The sequence below is a fragment of the Neophocaena asiaeorientalis genome, unplaced genomic scaffold (genome assembly GCF_003031525.2).
Source record: "Neophocaena asiaeorientalis asiaeorientalis breed wild unplaced genomic scaffold, Neophocaena_asiaeorientalis_V1.1 scaffold116, whole genome shotgun sequence".
In the NCBI taxonomy this organism is placed as follows: Eukaryota; Metazoa; Chordata; class Mammalia; order Artiodactyla; family Phocoenidae; genus Neophocaena; species Neophocaena asiaeorientalis.
In genome coordinates, this window is record NW_020174561.1 from 8886111 (window position 1) to 8901723 (window position 15613).

A 15613-nucleotide genomic window follows, 5' to 3' on the forward strand; every position below is an offset into this window, starting at 1 on the left:
TCACAGCCAGCCAACTAGGCTTTAAGTTATAGTCAATCAATAATTTCCTTTCTTTGCTTCTGCACTTTCTCTATGTAATACATTCCCCTGGGTTCTGTCAGGTGGAGTGCTCCTAATCACGTCCAGTTTGGTGCTGCCTCATTGGAATCCTTTTTTGCTCAAATAAACCTTTAAAATGTTTAATATGATTCAATTATCTTTATCAATGTATTATTTGGTAATAATAATGGAAGCGGAGAATGGGGGGGAGGGGACGTCAGTCTGGTTTTTTTCACATCATCAACAGTCACCCAGTTGCCAGTGACTTTGTAGAGGGGCATATGCAAATGGTACAAAAATCAAATAGATCCCAAATCTCTTGAGATTTACTACACCTCATGTTTTTTTGACCCTGATGAAGTTGAGGCATGGGGTACTATTTTTGTATTATAATTTTGTGGACAAATTATCAATGGATCATATTTCCCACGGGGTATAGAACACTTTTTTCCCTTTGGATGTTGGTGAATTTATTTCAGATATAACTTATTACGAACACTTCAAGATCTTTATTACATAGTGATTCTTCAAAATATAAAACATATACATTTTTTTTGAGCCTCACCAAAATTATTTGACAATTCAGGGCAGGCCTTACTATTTCCATTTTATCGATAGAGTTGAGTGAAGTTAAGAAGCTTGTCTTAGGTCACTGAGATGGATAGGGAAAAAGCCTGCACTCAGACTGTCTCCCTTCCCCTACCCAACATGGTTTCTTAAGGGGCAGGGAAGATAGAATAATATTAAAACACACAGGCAGCTTTTTAAAAATATCAAAAACACATTATCATGGAGGAAGAAAGAGCCACCCAAAACAGGAAATCCTTGTGAATGCCTCAGCTGTAATCTTCCTCACCCTGAACTCGTTTTCAAATTGAACAATATAGTAGTTAAAAATGTATCCTGCAGAAAAAGCTATTGAAAGACACTAAATGTGAAGAGAAGTAAGTTAGAGGAAGAAAAGCAAAAAGCTTTCCTTAAAATCTGTAATTTAATATAATTTAATAATATAATTTAATTTAACATTTAATTTCTGTGCCAATCTCAGTACTTGCCTATGTCTTACGAAGCATCATCTGACTTAAAATTAAAAATTGGTTGTAATGGAGATTTTAAAAAACAGTATAAGATTAACCTACCTCCCTCCCTTCCCATATTCATTAGCCTTTTCTTCCTATGTTCAGTATCTGTGCAAAAATGGGGATGGAGGAAAGGGGTAGGGGGTGTGGGAAAAGTGGGAGGGTGTTGAATAGAAAATGTAACTTATCTTTCATACCATTTGTATTTGTTTAATATATGCATGTATGGAGGGAAGTGATTAAACCATAGGTAGGAGCATGCAGAGGAGCATGCAGACACTGATGGATCCTTTTCCATAAGGCTGTCTGATTCCTTTAAAGTTAAAATCTTATTAGAAGACCACGAATCCAATCCGAAATTTCAGATAGTATTCTATTTCTGTTTTTCTATTAGAGATTTGAAGCTCTGCCTTCATAAAATAGAACCCTTGACTTAAATTGAACATAAAAAATTTTAAAGCAACTCCAGTTGCAGTACATTCTCTTTCTTCTGTGTGAATGTTTGATGAGATTTGTCCAAATTCTGGTTCTTCCCACATTGACTCAGTTTCTATCCACTAGAACAAGGTGACCTGCCAAGCTAGAAAAGACAAAATGCTGTGATCACAGAAATGTTTTTTCTTTTATTTCTAAACAAGTTAAGTGCAAAGGCCATCGATAAGAGTGATTTTAACAGCCTTGTTATCAGTTTGTAGTGAGGCAGTCCCTCTTCCTTCCTCCCCTACCCACCCACCCCTATTCATAAAACCCTCACCCAAGAGAAACATTCTACAAAACTTTTAAAGATATACTTGTTGGTTTGAGTATAGACATTAATTCTTGGAATTACTTTGGATTTGGAGTGCTTAACTAAATTGTTACTGAAGTATACTCTTTTTTCCTTGACAATTACCATTGCAGACAAGGCAAAATGATTCTTAAATTGGTACCTGGCCGTAAAGAGTTCAAATGTAATTTAGCTTAAAGCCTTCACTGACTGTTTCAATCTCAATGACATAAAGAGGTGTGTTTGGATCAGGAAGTAATTTACATTACTGGTGTTTAATTGGCCTGATGGGATATGTATAATCAGGAATTATGTAACTTTCATTGCATCCACATTTATCAAATACAAGTGAAAATAATAAGGCTTATTTCTTCCATAGGTTTCAGTGTCTTTGAAAAAAATGGACTATCAATTGCTGCTATAATAGAACAACACAATTCAATTATTTTCAAAAACCTGGAGATTAATAGTATCATTTAAAAAAATCTAAAGTGCTTTTACTAAAGGCCCAAAGAGTATAAATTTAAGAAGGGGGAGAGAAAAATAGTTCAATATTTTTTCTGTATCAAATATGTCAGTATGAATGTCACTGTCTTTCAGATTTCTTCTTCCCTGAACTGGTATTGATGACAGAGATTCTAAGATTTTTGTAGTCCACCAATTAAGACCTTTTCGTTCATTTCTTTGAAAAGGTTGAGACTGTTTAATGAAATATATTATTTTCTTCTTCCTTTAGTAACTATTTTCTCAGTACTATGTATTACTCAGATGATGCTGGAACCTCCTACTGGGCAAAATTTTGAACACTGCAGATCAAAGCCTTTCATAATGACATGCATGTGTCTTTCACCTAGGAAGAGCTGATTATCAGGTACCATGAAGGCTCTGGGATGTTACTTTACTTGCATGTTAACAAGTTAGCCTGCCACAGTTCCATGATGCTGGCAGAAGACACAAAGCTTCTGGTTCAGAGAAAGGACATTGTTACGGCACAGCAGGCAGCATGAGTTGTTTGCATTGATTCTCCCTTGCCTGAGATTCCCATGGGTTTGATATAAAGAGGCCTAGGTGGATGCTGTTTATGCAGTGGTTATCTGTCACAGCTGAAAAACTCCAACCTTAGTGAACTTAACTCTTAATGGGAAGTAATCAAATTTGCCTGACTTTTGCTCTGGGGGAGAGACACTCTCTTTATTATAATAGACAATTAGCAAAGGTGCTCTGTGATCCAGAGGGAGACCTGTCTCCATCTTCCAAGGCTGTTAACCATACAAACATTCTGGAAAAGATAAAGTCAGTCAGTGCCACTGCTCACAAGACATGGAGAAAATTGAGAGACCCGTACAGAATTGTCTCCCAACACTGGTAACCAATGTGGTGTGACTTCAGGGGACTGGCTGATAATGTGAACCAGCTGATATATGAATATTGAATTTAGCTGATTTTATCTTAGCTTCATCCCTTCAGCAGATAATTTTTATATACACCCCACATTTTGCTTGTAGCACCCTTCCTCTAATACATTACCTAGGGTCGTGTGTTGTCACTACCAGTGTCCCATTAGTCACTGTTTCAGCAACCATGGTGGCTTGGCTTACTACAAATTTTTATTCGTACCCTATTTTTATTCCCATTTTCTTCATTCTGCAGAATATACTACACAGTGAACTTTATGAACATTTTGATATTTTCTTCGAGCTTTTCTTCTCTCTAATCATATGACTTGAGATAGTTGAAGACATGAGTCATATTAGCACTTATATTTCTTCTTTTATCTATTTAAATAATGAACCCTAGATTCATTTTATATTCTTCTCCTTCTGTATCAGAGTAAGTTATAGTAGAGGAAACAAGATCTGAGAGCAGATGGAGAAGACAAAGTTTAGGGTACAGGTACAGAAGTAGGAATCTTAGAAACAGAAAAGAACCCAATTGCATCTGTATTCTCTTTTTTGATATTGGCTTTTAACTACCTATAACCACACACACACACCTCTTATTTTTCTATTGTCTTACTGAGTGTACTTGATTATAAGTATAGCAGGAATTAAATGTGTTCTCTATAATCCGTATGTGCAAAATATTTTGTAACTTCCCTTATTTTCCTTAGCTGATTTCACCTTGCTCACAAGATTCAATTCCAGGTAGAGATTCAATTCCAAGTACAGCCTTTTCAAGTATAGATATCTCAGACTCTTTTGAGGAAATACTCTCATTTTCAACAATTTAGAACCCAATTTTGACTGTGTCTTCTGCTAGCAAAAGCTCTCTCCTCCTCACCCTTCTTCCCAATGTGCAAGTGGAGGTTTTATCTGTCTTCACTTGGCAAGATTTGGGGCCACCGTTTTCCATATTTTTTTGTGTTCTTTGCTACAGAGAGGTTGGTCTGGTCCCCAAGGGTTCTGTGCTCGTGTCCTCTGCAGTATGGCTGGCTCTACCCGAACTTGTTGAATATTTTGCTGGTACTGACTTCTAATGTCTTTGTTCCTGCCAGTTGCCTCAACTTGTGAGGTTCCTATACTATGTGGTCTCTTTTTCCCAATCCAGAGTCCCTTCCAGGCCCTGTGGCATCTCTACATTCCCCCACTGGCCACAAAGGAGCTGCTGGGTCTCTGGCATGCCATGCATAGGCTGAGGGAGGATTGGGGCACCCTCTTGGGTATGTCATCGAGGGTTGAATGTCTCCCTCTGCAATCCCTGCTATATACCTCTTTGGCCTGTTGACAGAGAAGCAGAGCATCAACCTTTCATTTAACCTATTTCAGCTTTCTATGGACATTTTGAGTTTCCTGGTTCTCTCCCTTTGGCCGAGGCACAGGGATGGCAGTGTGACTGTTCTTGTTCTGACAGGCACCTCCTCAGCTTAACTGCATTCCCTCTGAGGTGTGTGCTTTCTTTTCATGGCAAAGACTTTCTTCCTTTCCCTCTTCATATTGAATATATCCCTTGCAATAATATACTTTGTCACCTCTCTAGAGTTCTAATAAAACTCTAGGATTAGTGTCTATTAAGTCTATATGCTTATATGGGAATTGGAGTTTAGGGGATTTAGAAAAATCTTATCCCTTTACACAAAGCCTCAGTTTCAAGAATATCACTGGGGGTTATTCCCTGGCAATCCAGTCGTTAGGACACAGCGCTTTCACTGCTGTGGCCTGGGTTCAATCCCTGGTTGGGAAACTATGATTCCAGAAGACACATGGCACAGCCAAAAAATATACATACATATCACTGGGGATTCAAAAATCTAATTTTGGAAATCAAAAGCTGAACATGGATACCTTTTCATCTTACATTCCTGTTTTAATTCCAAGCCTCCCTAAGATAATGGACAAGGTTCCACTAGCTGAAGGGGGGAGGGCATCAAATACAAGGAAGTGTAAGAAAGAAAAGCACATATTAACATATTTTGAAATATTCCCATAAAACTGTCTCTGGCTAATTTAATCAAAGGAAATACTTTGGAAGGCTATTGAGGTCCCAGAAAACTAGGGGGAGGCTGAGCAATAAGTATGAGAGTAAGCTGGATCCCAGGGTGACACAAGAGTACCAAAATGTGGAAAGCATGAAGTGCAGATAGGATGCCATGATTTAAGATTCAAAGGCCAGGGAGAGGGCTGAGCTTAGGTGGGAGTCTATTCTCTGCCTTTACTAGGGAAGGGGAGAGGTGGTGTCTGTCAGGTTCAGCTTCCATAGTGAGTTGTGTGCAGCTAGATTACCCTGTCACCAACACAACAACTGTTGGTGGTGGGTTCTGGAGTCTGGTCAGCCTCCCAAAAGGAAAATAGGGTGCTATTTGGAAGCCTTTCTCAGGAAACCCTAATGGCAAATATATATAACACCTAAATGAAAACAAGGAAAATGTGGGGAGGAAGGGCTAAGAAATAGAAGGTGGGGGGGTGTCTCCAAAAGTGAGCTCCTTCTTTGGATTCCATCAAGGATACAAGAACACTGGGGTTTGATGCATGGCCTTGGCCCCAGCATGCACCCAACACTGCCTCTCCCCACCTTGCTTTTCTCTGCTTCTCTGCTTCATTGTTCTTCTCTGGAGGCTGCTATCTCTCCTTCTCTGTGTAAATGTCCCCTCTACCGGAGTTCACAGGTCTTCCATTTAAGTGAAGTACAGATTTACTAGAGGCTCTTAATTCCAATTCTAAACTTTTAAGAGAACAAATTTAATTGGGTTAGTTGGGTGTATCTACATCTTACTAGCTATGGATACAGGCAGAATGGGTGGGTGCATTGGGTTATGTGGCACAAATGCTCCTGTGGGTGGTGTGAGGCTGGCAGTGGTTCTGAGAGGAGAGAATGGGGCATAGAGTGGGAACAGGCTAAAACTGTCTATTGCAGGCTAATAGTATTTTAAGGTGTGACTATACCATAACTTACTTTAGTAACCCCTTATTATTGAATATTTGTTCATCTGCATTTTCTTCTTTTATAAACAAACTGTGATAAAAATACTTGGAGCTAAGTCCCATTTGATCCCCCTTATGAGTAATTCCTAGAAATAGAATTCCTGGTGCAGAGAATCATTACATTTTAGAACTTTTGATACTTGTTGAAATTGTCTTCCAGAAAGTTTGTGTCAACTTATGCCATCTCCAGATATTTAAAAGTACTAATTTTTGTGTACTCTCACTTGGGTATATTAATTTGGTTATTAGATATATTAAAATAGTTCATTGCTTTAATTTACATCTTTAATTTCGAATAAGGTTGAGCCTTTCTTTTCATAAGCATATTAGTCATTGTGTTTCTTCATATCTTTTATTTATTCTCCTATTATTGTGTTAATCTTTATATTACTGATTTTAAAGACTCTTTAATTATTAAAAAAAACAAACAAAACAATCCTTTATCTTATATGTCCCAAGTATTGCCCCAGGTTATGGTATGCTTTTCTAGGTTTTATATCTAGATTTTTAAAATGTAGCTCTGAAGTAGCTTTTTTTAAAACCCATGATTGTGTCATGTAACTCAAAATTTATGCAGAAGGAAATTCTTCCTTACAGAGTTATTTGATTTATTTTTTTTCTTTGTGGAATACTATGATCTTTTGTTCTACTTTCCGCCTTTAGGGAACAGAGTGTCTGTTGGCCAAACCCACCAGAAGTGAAATATAGGGAGAGTAAAGCTATAAATTTATGCACAAGTGATGTTATTGATTTGTTGATAGATTTGGTCACTTAAATCCAAGATATAGATGATCTATGCTCATTTTATTTAGTCACTTAGGGATAGGAGAAGAAGGAAACAAAGGGAGTGGGTGGTAATGCAGCACCAATTTTTAGCATATTGTCTCTGTTTCTAAATCTCCCTTCAATTTTCCAGTGATATTCAAAGGTCAAGATTTTGCTGAGAAATGACCAGAATTAACTTCTGTGTGTTAGCTGGAAATTGGCTCAGGAGCTAAAGTGTAGTGGGAGGTATTACATCTTCTTCCAAGAGTTATTTGGCAGAGAAGCTGCCAATTTATGTGCTATGGAGCTTTTCAGATTAGGAAATTAAATTATTTTATCTTTGGCTTTAAGGAATAAACATGTATCTCTACGCTTTCTAGCCCTGTCTGAGTGACACCATACATACCTTTCTAAGTTATATTTTCATCACCACCTGACAAATATTATTTCATTTTTAATTGTCATAGTAAGGATTAGTCCACTTGATCGTATAGACATTCAGCACAAGCTGGATAAAGGAGGATTATGGGATGTAGTAGTTTAATTCAAATTGCTATCAAAAGTTCACTAAGGACAGAACTTTTCAGATGCACACTGTCCTGTTTATAATTGATGGTGACTTTTTCACCAGAAGGCTCCTCTAACACCTCCAACACAGCGCATCTGAACTGTGACAGACGCACCCTAAGGTGGCTTCCATTGAGTCCTGCTCTCCTATTATCCTCTCTTTTTGAACATTGGGAGAACTCGTGGCTTGCTCCTAACCAATAAAATATGGCAAAGGCAATGGGATTTCACTCTTTTGATTAAGTTATATGGCTTAATATCGCTGCCTGAATTAAGCTATGTTGTGCAAGACTGAGGTGGAGGGCCTTCCATTGGCTTTGAAGAAGCGAACAGCCATGTTGTGAATTCCCTGTGGAGAAGGCCATGTGCCAAGGAACTCCTTCTAAGACCTGAAGGCAGCACACAGCTAACAACCAGTTAGAAGCTGGGACCCTCAGTTATTCAGCCACAAAGAAACAAATTCTGCCAGAAACCTGAAAAGGCTTGGAAAAGTGGATCTTCCCCTGTCAGGCCTCCAGAGGAAAAAACAGCCCAGTCAACACCTTGATTACAGCCTTGTGAGCTCCTAAGCAGAGAATCCATCTAAGTCACGTGCAGACTGCTGATCCACAGAAACTATGAGATAATAAAGGTATATTATTTTAAATTACCAAGTTTATAGGAATTTGTTACACTGCATATTAAACTAATACACAAACCTCAACTCATTCCCAGGCTTCTTGTATTTTAATCAGTACAACAATTTTCCCAGTGAAATTCATCTTTGATTCCCAAAGTCAAGCTGCTACCCAATCCTGCTGATTTTATATTTAAACTATCTCATCTGTGAGTCCACTTGTTCATTTCCTCTTCCATGTTTCTGGTTTATATCCTCATTACTTCCTACCTAGACCACTGCAGATCTTTTCCTTCCCTGAGCCTTTACTGTATCTTCATCCTGTGCAATGCTGGCTCATTACCCCACCCCAAGCTATGCTTCCCAATATACCTTCTACAGATACCAGTCCCATGAAATGCCCACCAGAGTGTAAGCTCCAGGCGCGGAAGAAAGGAGGCTGTTTGGTCCACCACTGCATGCGTAATGGGTAGTGTGTACCTCAGAAAATAATGAGCACACACATCAGAACATTTCTGGCAGAAAACTGAGAGCATCATAAAAATAAAAAAGCATGGTATTTTTTGCTTCAGGTTCCAAGAGTCAGAATAGACTCAGAACAGATGTGAGATGTAAGTGGAATGACCATACATCCCATTTTAGGCTCTCTTTTTGACTTTAAGTCGTCTTGATTGAGACGATAATTTAAGTTGGTGGGTGGTAGGTAAGGTGCTAGTGCATGAGAATACTAGATCAGATAACCAGGCAGTTTTCATAATTCAAGCTTCCAGTACATACTTCCCTTTTAAATGTAAGTGAATTGGGAAGAAATTTAGAAACTTATGAAGTTGAATATTCTTGATTTTTTATTGTTAAGCCACTGCAGTTTGCCAAGTCCTTTCACCCTGATTGTAAATCTCAGAGGGAATCCAGTCCCATGTGTTTCTGGTCAGTCTGCAGTTGAATTATCTAAAAGTTTTGTAAGAACCATTTGAAGTACAAAAAGCTTTGTAAAATTTTTTTAATTTAAGTTTTTATTCATTTATTATTTTGCTCACCGTTTTGGGGAAAGGGAGTTAGTGGCATACCAAAAAAGAGTAGTGAGAAGGAATATTTTGAGTTAGAATCAGGATCATGAGGAAATCTCCTTAAAATGGTGAAATTCACAAAATAATCAAATTGAGTCTTAAAACATAAAATCTATGTTCATATCAATATTGAGTGTGGCACAGTAAAACTGCTTCATTTTTGGAAATTAACCTCTGCCTATAATTAACATCCACATATTTTAGTAAATATAGCATTAATATTGTATTAGATTTCAAGATGTCTTCTGTTTTCTTTCCAGATTAGAGATTACTTTAAATGCTTGGTTGTATATCACTGAATATTAATGTAATCTTTTCTCCATTAAGTGAGTCATGAGAATGTCCAAAAGCAGAGAAAGCAAGGAAGTATTAAACAGGATAAAGATTACCAAGGTTATCAATCTGTCTAAAGGACTGAAAGTTTATATGTCAAATTCTGATATGTGTGCAGTAATATCATCTACTGAGTAAATTTGAAATTGAATGACTGTGTATAAAAATAAAATAAAAGTTTGTAGAATTGTTACATTTTAAGAAGCATTGCAAATGTATTATACCATACAGAAAGCATACAGACTAATGAATTGTTCTCAAAAACTCCTTTTGTCCCATTTTTTGCTAAGTTTCAGCATCTCAGATCCCTGACTGAGGGTACTTAGTATGTCAATGTGCCTGAAACTCAGGGAGTGGTTTTCTCACCCCATTGGCTCTGTCAGTTAAAGAATATATTTGGTCCAGATTTACTCCACTGGATATTGTGTTTAAGTATAATGGCAGATTTCATGTATAATGAGAACAATAACTTAAAATTATGAAATGAAGTTGTCTTGTGCAATATTATTTCTTAATGTTCTGAAATCTGATGCCAGGAAACATTCAGGATTGGAGCATACCTCTTAGTGCACAACTCTCTGTTCCTATTTTGAACTTTCACCTACTACATTCAACACCTCTTAATCTGGCAAAAAGGATCTCAGCACCATCATTAACTTGTAATGAAATTCATGCTTACCATATTCTATGAACAGAACAGGATTTTGTAGAACATATTTGATTCCTTTGGGAAACGTGTTTATTTTTGGGTGTCTGAGCAGATGCATTTCTGCAGTTGAATAGCAGCTTGCCAAGAAGTTTCCGAAATCTAGCTGTTTTAATTTAAAAAAAGCCAGAAGTGGTGGTATAAGTTATTGACCATCTGTTAATGTTCTTACACCTTGGGTGGAGTGAAGTAGACAATGAATTCTTAGGTGCCATCTGGTTCTAGTATTCTATTATTCAAGCACCTCAGATTCGTTTATTATTTCATGAAATTTGTAGAAGTTTATTTTGGGACTAGCTATGCATAGATTTGTGTCATTGGGGATGCATAAATAGTCTTCTCAAGGCTTCTTCTCTACTTTCACTAATATTTCTTCTTAATATCTGATGTTCAAATGTTTTTTCAAGAGTGGGGAGATGATACTTCCCATGTCATGTTAGGCTTAAAATATAAATCCTTTAAGGAGAGAATATACAGCAATTTAAATTTTCACTAAGGTAATAATGACTGAGCCTGTTCAGTGAGCAAATTGTGATAGCAGTCGCCAGACACTCTTGAAGGTGTGAAGAAGGATAGACACCTCACAGGGGAAGAGGAGCCGCAGTGAATAGAGGGTGGGGAGGTTTTGTTTTTAGAGTTGGTCTGTCTAGTTTTATGCCTCCTACAGACAGAAAAGTATTACATTCAATCCACAACTTTATTCCTTTTTTTTTTTAAGATTTTTTGATGTCGACCATTTTTAAAGTCTTTATTGAATTTATTACAATATTGCTTCTGTTTTATGTTTTTTGGCCCTGAGGCATGTGGGATCTTAGCTCCTGACCAGGAATCAAACATGCACCCCCTGCATTGGAAGGCAAAGTCTTAACCACTGGACCACCAGGGAAGTCCCAATCCACAACTTTAGACTTGCTAGTTAAGTACCCCAAAGTGTAGGAGAGTACAATTAAGTGGTTAGAGTGCAATATTATTTCTCTCTACAAATGTTGTAATTCTTTCATTATTTTCATTAGGTGAAAAAGGGCAATCAACCTACAAATACTTAAGTTTAGCAATGAATTACATGCTACAAGAAATGTAAAGAAGTACAAAAGGCAACAACCATTTAAAATAATACATAAGGAAAGGGAAAGCTAATCTTAGAAATAAATTGCCATTCTAATGAATTAAGACCAAAAATGTATTTTTGCATCATTAATTAAAGTGTAAGTCTTATCAAAATTACTTTGTCACAACATCTACATTTATTGACCCAAAGTAGGCTATTGGGTTTGTTTTGTTTTGTTTTGTTTTTTTGTGGTACGCGGGCCTCTCACTGTTGTGGCCTCTCCCATTGCGGAGCACAGGCTCCGGACGCACAGGCTCAGCGGCCATAGCTCACGGGCCCAGGCGCTCTACGGCATGTGGGATCTTCCCGGACCAGGGCACAAGCCCATGTCCCCTGCATCGGCAGGCGGACTCTCAACCACTGCACCACCAGGGAAGCCCAGGCTATTGTTTAATCAGAAAAAAAAAAAAAAAAAAGCAATAACTACTGACTTTTCATGTACAGTAATAATATTACAAGCATAGGGGCAAATTGGTTTCTGTTCATTTCAACAGGCCACTTATGACCCTATTAGGAGATGTTTTAAGGGTGTTTCTTAGCATTTTGTACAAAATATTTGTACTCCCTACTGAAAATAGTTTAATATGAAGTCCCAAAGGAATCCTGTCTGCCTCATAAAGTTGCTTTTAAAGTTTTGAGTTTCTTGCCTCCTCCTTCCAAATGCACAGTGGATATACATTCTAATTCCAAATTCAAGTTTTGGATAAATAATATATTTCTCTTCTGAAATAGTGGACTTTTGCCCAATTCTTTCAATAGGGGGCAATTTGCTACATTGAAATACTTAATCTCTTAATCCATAATTTTTAAGTGGTGAAATATAGAAGAATTCCTTACCCTATGATTCCTAATTCAGTCAACACAACTTCCCTTTTTGTACATAAAGACACACGTACACTCTCTTACCACCATCTATATACTGACCTGAGAGGCCATGGACTATGACTGTTGAAAGTATGGCATCAAACTCCTGCTCTACCACTTACCAGCTGTAAACCTTTTAGCAAATTACTTACCCACTGGAACAATTCCACTTCCTGATCTGTAAAATTGTATCACAGTAGCAACCACCAGATACAGTTGCTGTGAGAAGTAAATGAGATAGTGAGAGGTAAAGTTTGCAGCGTTGCACCCTGCATGTACTCCATAACTTTTAGTATTTTTTTCCTTAATAATTCGTCCCTTTCCAGGAGTTTGTTAACTACATCTTATTTTGCTAAAATGGACACTCTGTTTACTTAATAAAACAATCTTGGGCAATTAAGAATTACAGACTGGATGTCAATTCATGACCAAGTACAGGATATACTGAGGCCATTATCTGGTGAATGCAGGGAATGTAGATAGACAATCTAAACAATTTGGAATCTAATGTGGATGTTAAAATTAATTATTTTTAATTTCTGAAAATAGAACTCGTTGTTACACGATATAACAAATATGACCCTCCAAATCTTTGAATAAATGCATGCCGATGGCTCATGGTGGGTGTAAACACTCATTTCAATATGTTAACAATTTATTGAGATAAGTAAGTATAAATATAAAATGAACCCTGTGGGAAAGTGTGCTTGATATATTTTTTTAAAAATCTCAAACTATCTAATTCAAGTACATCATTATGCATCAAATTCTGAAAGGGCAAACCAAACAAGATTGAAGAAAGAGGGATCATCAACTTTTTAATTTCTAGGTCATCTTCTAATTTATTAGCATGTTATACATGGCATATCTTTTTATTATATATGTCCTCTTTAATTCCTATAAAAAAGTTTTACATACACCTTTTGTTGAATTTATCCCTTAGGATCTACCTAGTTTATATTTTCAGTGATATGTTTTTTTTCTTTTTTAAATAAATTTATTTATCTTTTTTAAAATTTTGGCTGCATTGGGTCTTCGTTGATGCTCATGGGCTTTCTCTAGTTGCGGCGAGCCAGGGCTACTCTTTTTTTTTTTTGCGGTACGTGGGCCTCTCACTGTTGTGGCCTCTCCCGTTGCGGAGCACAGGCTCCGAACGCGCAGGCTCAGCGGCCATGGGTCACGCGCCTAGCCGCTCTGCAGCATGTGGGATCTTCCCGGACCGGGGCACGAACCTGTGTTCCCTACATCGGCAGGCGGACTCTCAACCACTGCGCCACCAGGGAAGCCCCGGGGGCTACTCTTTGTTGCGGTGCGCGGACTTCTTATTGCGGTGGCTTCTCTTGTTGTGGAGCACAGGCTCTAGGCACACGGGCTTCAGTAGTTGTGGCTCATGGGCTTAGTTGCTCCACGGCATGTGGGATCTTCCCGGACCAGGGCTCGAACACGTGTCCCTTGCATTGGCAGGCGGACTCTTAACCACTGTGCCACCAGGGAAGTCCCCCAGTGATACGTTTTAAATTTAATTTCTAAATGTTTGTTGCTGGTATATAAAAATGGAGTTAAATTTTTATATTGATTTTGCATCCAGTAAACTTTGTTAAAAGATTTTTGTTTTGTTTAATAATGAATGAACAAATTTCATCAAATGATTTTTCTGCATTTACTGACACAACTATAAGGTTAATCTATTTATATGATGAATTATATGAACTGATATTCTATTGTAAATCAACTTTGTAAGGCTGGGATAAACCAACTTTGTCATGATATTATAGTCTTCGTAATACTTTGCAGGATTCATTTGGCTAATATTTGGCTTAGGATTTTTGCGTGTAGGTTCATGAGTGAGTTGGCCTGTCATTTTCTTTTCCATGCTGTCCTCAGATTTTGACATCAAAGTTATGCTGGTATCACATAGAAAGTATTTCTTGTTTTTATATTCTTTGAAGAATTTATATAATATTGCAAATATTTGTTTTTCAGTGTTTGACTAGAATTCAGTGGTGAACCGTCTTTGGTGTTTTCATTTTGGGAGAAATTTTTCAGAATGATGAATTTCTTTAACCATTCTAGAAAACTTCAGGTTTTCTGATTTTTCTTTCAGTTAGTTTTAAGATATATTGTCTTAGGAATTTGTCAATTTTATCTAAACTTTCAAATTCATTGGAATAAAGTTTTCTTTTATATCTTCTTATCATCTTTTAAATATCTGCAACAAAGGAGCTATACCTTCTTTTTCATTCCTAATATTGACTACAGTTGCCTTTGCTCTTCTTTATCGATCTCATGAGAGGTTTATCAATTTTATTAATGTTCACAAAGAATCATAATTTGGCTCTTTTTTTAAAAATAAATTTATTTATTTACTTTTGGCTGCACTGGGTCTTCATTGCTGCTCGCGGGCTTCCTCTAGTTGCAGCAAGCGGGGGTTACTCTTCGTTGTGGTTCATGGGCTTCTCATTGCTGTGGCTTCTCTTGTTGCAGAGCACAGGCTCCAGGCACGCGGGGCTTCCGTAGTTGTGGCACGTGGGCTCAGTAGTTGTGTCTCACGGGCTCCAGAGTGTAGGCTCAGCAGCTGTGGTGCACAGGCCCAGCTGCTCTGTGGCATGTGGGATCTTCCCCGACCAGAGCTCGAACCCACGTCCCCTGCATTAGCAGGCGGGCTCTCAACCACTGTGCCACCAGGGAAGCCCCTAATTTGGCTCTTTTGATTCTCTCTTTTATATATGTCTTTCTCTATTCTTAAAAATACAATTTGTGCTGTTTTTATGCTTTATTTTTATTTCTTTTTGGATGGTCACTTAGCATTCATTCTGAACTTTTGTTCTTTTCTAATGTTACAGAAGTTCAGACTTAAGGACTTGTCACATGAGTTTTGATGCGCAGCACTTTTATTATCTTTCATTTCTAAATATTTTATAATATTTATAATGATTTCATTTTTTGACCCATAGGTTATTTAGAGGTGATTTCCTTCCAAACATAGTTTTTCTAATTATCTTTTTGTTTTGATTTTTAACAAAATTTCATTGTAGACAGAGAACATGACCTGCATGCCTCAGTTCTTTGAACTTTGTTGAGACTACTTTTGGAGCAGAATATGGTCACTTTTACAACATGTTTTGTGTATGTTTCAAAGCTTTTGTAACTGGGAGTTGGCGGATATAGTGTTCAATAAATGTCCATTAACTAAATTTTGCTAATTATGTTTTTCAAATTATCAATATCATGTTAATTTTATTTCATCAGCTGTTTCTTTAGCTTTGAGATATATATATATATATA